This window comes from Capsicum annuum, chromosome 4 (genome assembly GCF_002878395.1).
Source record: "Capsicum annuum cultivar UCD-10X-F1 chromosome 4, UCD10Xv1.1, whole genome shotgun sequence".
NCBI classification, from domain to species: domain Eukaryota; kingdom Viridiplantae; phylum Streptophyta; class Magnoliopsida; order Solanales; family Solanaceae; genus Capsicum; species Capsicum annuum.
In genome coordinates, this window is record NC_061114.1 from 134584339 (window position 1) to 134590411 (window position 6073).

Consider the following 6073-nt stretch of genomic DNA (forward strand, 5'->3'; position numbering starts at 1 on the left):
TTTGCTATATAATTTTCTTCTTGTCCTGTGTTTAAGAGTATTAAACACAGGACAAGAAGAAAATTATATAGCAAAATATCTAGTAAAAAGTAAATAAATAAAATCTAATAGTAATATATGCCCAGATCTACCAAGGAGTCTAATAAACATTAAAGATGCGGCAGAAAAAAATAATAATAGGAGTCAGAAAAATAAAAATAGAATTTGAAATAATAGAAGAAATGCAAAAATTAGACATAATATTAGGAATAAAATAGTTAGAACAAGTAAAACCATACAATATAGAACATACACAATTATCTATAATATATAATAAAGAAAAATTATTAATAAAAAGAGCTTTGACATGATATGAAAATATATGTACTTGTAAAATAATAGTAGAAGGATATTATAATAGGTATTATACACCTATGATAGATACAGGAGCAGAGGCAAACTTATGTAGATACAACTGTTTACCAGGAAGTAAATGGGATAAATTCAAAACACCAATAGTAGCCAAAGGATTGAAAAATTAAGGGAGTTTAATTACATATAAAGCTAAAAATGTAAAAATACAGATATGAGATAGAATAATAAAGATAGAAGAAATCTATAATCATGAACTAACATCAAAAGATATGTTTTTAGGAATGTCATTTTTAGATAAATTATACCCACGTATAATAACTAAAACAGATTGGTGGTTTACAATACTATGTAAACAAAAAGTAAGAGCAAAAAGAGCTATTAATAAAATAAGAAAGAAAACTGATTGATAAAAGGAAGTAAAAAAATTACACAAAATTTAGAAAATATAAAAAATATAGAAGACACAGTAGAACTAGTTGTATTTTCAATAAATAAAAAAGAAATAACTATATTTTCAATAGATAAGGTAGAAATAATAAAGAAAAGATTAAGATAATTATACAGTGAAGATCCATTAAAAGGATGTAAAAAACATAAAACCACTATAAAAAGTGAATACAACAAGGATTTTATGAATGAAACGTAATACCATTTGGATATAAAAAATACACCAGGTAGATACCAACACTTTATGGATAGTTATTTTAAACAATTACCTAATTGTATAGTATATATAGATGATATACTACTATATACAAAAACTAAAGAGGAACATTTAAAATTATTAAAACAATTTACAGATATAATAGAAAAATCGAGAATAAGTTTAAGTGAAAAGAAAGCTGAAATTATGAAAAACTAGATAGAGTTTTTAGGAATACAAATAGATAAAAGTGAAGTAAAAATGCAACAACGCATAGTACAAAAAATAATAAATTAAAAAGAATAATTAGATACAAAAAAGAAATTACAATCATTTTTTGGATTAGTAAACCAAGTAAGAGAATATATACCAAAATTAACAGAGAACCTAAAGCCATTACAGAAAAAATTTAAAAAGGATATAGAATATAATTACAATGAAAAAGACAAAAAACAAGTTCAGAAAATAAAAATACTTTGTAAAGAGTTACCAAAATTACAATTCCCAGACGAAAATAAAAAATTTATATATATAATAGAAGCAGATGCTAGTGAATATAGTTATGGAGGAGTACTTAAATATAGATATGAAGAAGAAAAATTAGAACATCATTGTAGATACTACTCAGGTACGTTTAATGAAATAGAAATAAAATGGGAAATAAATAGAAAAGAATCATGTTCATTATATAAATGTTTATTAACATTTGAGCCATATATTGTATATGACAAGTTTATTGTACAAACAGATAATACACAGGTACGCTGATGATTAACAAAGAAAATACAAAATTCAGTTACAACGAAAGAGATTCGGAGACTAGTATTAAATATATTAAATTTTACATTTACAATTGAAGTAATCAGTACTAACACAAATGTTATTGCAGATTACATATCAAGACAAAGCTACACAGACTGATATAATAGAAAATGATGCTTTAGAAAAAATACTCAAAATCATAACTACGCTTTCAATGAAAGTGGACAGTATGGGTAATGAAATAGAAAAGCTAAAGACTAATGAAGTTAAACTGAAGTCTAAAGCTATGAATTAGCTAACTCAGCAGTGTGCAGAGCTATGTCGATCGAAAGACATCAAAATTTCAGAGCTAAAAGGAGACGTTGGGACACTCCATAAAATCCATAACGTTTATCAATCTACAATTTCAGGTACAAGCAAAGGAGTTAGTGGACAAAAATATCAGAACATGAACATGAATAAGATATTTGAAAAATCGTTTATACCAAAAACACAAAAAGACCCCTTGTTCATACCCTCACAAATTACCACATATCGAGAAAGTTTGAACCAAGATAAAAAAATCTATAACCACATAACCCGAGCATACATAGAAAATATCCACAAAATACAGACTTATCTAAACCTTAAATCCAAAGCCACAGATATCCAAGAACCAAACACAAACTATATAACCCAAAAATTACAAGGTTACAATAAGTTAATCGCACTACCAAAAACCAACCCAAGCTTAGTTAAAACTTGTTTCGGTTATGAATTATTAAATACCGTATATACCCTTGAAGGAAATGAACTAATAGATATACCAGAATTATATAGAGCATTTTCCACTTATAAAAGAATAACCAAAGGGAATTTATTTTTTATAAAGTTTTATACTGTACCAGCAGAGATATTATATGACGAGATCAAACCAGTTATACAAATTGTAAAAATAAAATTAACCAGAGATATGATTATACCGGAAGATATTGTCCAGCAGCCAAAAATAACTAAAATCGAGATACCTGATTTTTATGCAAATAAACGACTTATTGAAATAACTACGATTGTTCAAGAATTAGCAAATAATTATATCAATGGAAACCCAATATGGAGCTATTATTCAAGAGATCATCAAATGATTTATTCAAATTCAAGATAGCTACGACAAACAGATATGGAAGATGCTAGACAATGGATTCTGACATTGCTCAACCCAGAGAAACAAACAACTCCAAGAGCAATTAAGAAGAGATTTATTTCAGAAGAATTATTAACAAGATATTGCAAGATAATTGGACACAAATATCCATACCATCAATGTTTGAGATGTAATAGAGAAGATAATATTATCCGGAAGTTCAACTGGAAATAGAAGAAGATAAGGACAACAACTGGATGATACATGACCAAAGATAAAAAGACACGAAACAATGATAAAAAGATAAGAAGACGGAGCAATAATAGAAAAACAAGAAGACAAAAACATTAAAGTGAAGAAAGAGACATATGGAAGATCAAATAGTTTTTCTTGACTTATTTACGTAAGTTAGGCCATTATGTAAGAAATTGTATAGTAAGCCATTATTGGTCTTAACTTTTTAGGACCTATTGTATAGGTATAGGTTTTTTGACTTTTTAGTATTAGTTCTTGTCATAGAAAAGTAAATTATTACTTTAGGATACGTGTAAAGTAGCAAATAGTTTACGCGTTTTTTTTAGGCTATAAATATGTAAGCCTTTGGCAAGTTAAAGGCAAGACTTTCATGGGATGAAAGCAAGCCTTCCCTCTTGTACACAAAAAACTTTTTGAATATTTAATTAAAAACAGATATATTTCTAAGGAAAAATTATGGATAAACAAAGCCCAGAATTATCAAACCTACTAGAACAGGTATATTTATTTACGATTATGAATAGCTAAATTCATAAATTCCTGACAATCATGATATGATAAAATAAGTTCATGTTAGTTACTTTATAGTAGAATTATTCGAAGAATAGCATGTTAAGAAGTTTATTAGCAAAGTGAAAAAGGATAAAAATTTCTAAGAACTATGCCATCCTAAAGGTGAAACCGGTGAGGCAAGAAAGCCATGATAGGGGAGTAGCCAGAGTAGAGGCGTTGTTTAAGGAAAAAGTATCCATGTTACCATGCTAATAGTGATCGAAGAACATCTTATTTAAGAATAATTTTATTTAAGAACAATCTAGTATATAGTAATCTAAAATGATCATATTTTGTTATGTGTATGATTGAAGAGAATATTTTGAAAAAAACATCATATGAAAAATGAATACTTATTTATCTGACAAAATGATAGATAAATTTAAAATACTTATTTTGTATGTGCTTAGGGATATAGAAATTGTAGATATAAGAAAAATTATATTGGAAAAAATATTTGATAAATATTTCATGACTAGAATAAATTACATACCACACCTACCTACCTACTCTTACAAATATCTACATGTCAAACCTACACATCAACCATGATAAATTACGTATATTTAGAATATTGGAAAATGGATATGAAAAATATACAATTAATAGAACAACTAATGAAAACAAATCCAGAAAAATATACGAGAACTAAAGATATAAAATATATAGAATTTCTTAATGAAAATATACAAGAATTATTAAGATTAAAACAAACAACCAATAAATATTATGATAAAGCATTTAATAAATTATAAATTACTAAAATCTAACTCCAAGTTATCCAGGTTATTCGTATAAACCTAAGCATCATATGAACAATATGACAAACTATATATCTGATGAAATTAAGATACTTGTTTTATATATCATAAAAGACTTAGAAATAGAAGACATAAAGAAAATAATATGGAAAAAAATATTTTATGAAGAATTGCTAAGTCTAGAATGGTTAGAAGATATTCATGATCTTAGTTTATATTATCCAAATAGTTATTACTCAGATAATAATAGTTATTATTCAGATAGATATTATACAGATTAAAAATGTTAGAATATATTAAAAGAGTTAGAGAAAATAAAGTTGGCTATACGAAGAAATTAATTATAGAAACCAACTTAGAAAAGGAAAAAAATAATTAAAAGAAAGATTAATTTGGATAGATAAAACTATGAAACAACTAGAATTAAAAGACAGTTTAGAATATGATTTAGACATAGAATTATTCATAGAAGAAAAAGACAGGATAATTAACGAAATAGATAACCTAGAATTTAATATCAAATATAGTACAATTAGAATAAATTATTACAAAGAAATTTGCAGTATTACAAATACTTTAGGATAAAATGATAAATTATGAATATTTAAAATATTGGAGACAAGATATGGAAGAAATAAGATTAACAGAAATACTTATGAAAGAGAATTTAATTGAATATTTTAGAACAAAAGATATATAATATTTAGAATACCTTCAAAATAATATACAAGAATTACAAAGACTAAAAAAAAAACTAAAGAATTTTACAGTAAAACATTTAATCAAATACCATTTAATCACCCCCAACATATAAACATCAATAAAACTAAAATAAATAAATTAAAAATAAAAATATTTAGAAAAGTTAAGAAACATCCACGCACAAATAAAAATAGATCCATTAGAGTTATAATATATCTATTTAAGTTATCCGCACCCCCAATAATTGGTATCAGAGTTATGTTGTTTAAAGTTACGGAAGTAGTATATATTTGGACCATTTAAAAAAGAATGACTCCATCTGTTTAAAAAAATGACCTACTTTTTTTTAGTTCGTTTAAAAAAGAATGACTCATTTTATTTTTTGGTAGTATTTTAATTTCAACTTTCCACATGACAAGTTTAGAACCACAAGATTAAAGAGCATTTTAGTATATCTGACACAACTTTATTTTAAGGCCACAAGATTCAAAAGTTTCTTTAGTTTTTTAAACTTTGTGCCAAGTCAAAGTAAGTCATTCTTTTTTAAATGGAGGAAACAATTTCTCATAGCTATGCCTACCTCGTCACGCATGTTATTTATTTTCTTAAAATATTATCTCAAAAAATTATTTAGACATAAAATTGTTATAATTTTTTGAAATTCTTTTTTTTTTTTGAAAAACTCCAAAATCTGTATTTTGAACAACTTTAATTTATATTACTACTATATATAAATGTGAGTGAAGAACACACCTCATGGTTGTCATGTGTGCTTCATGGAATTATTAATGAATTTGAGAGTATTTTAAGTATGTTTTATTTTTGTGTGTTTCAAGTTGTTGTACCTAAATATTTATGCATGTGTACATTTTGGGTATTGGACAAAAAACCCAGCCTAGGTTTAATTTTTTACACCTTTTT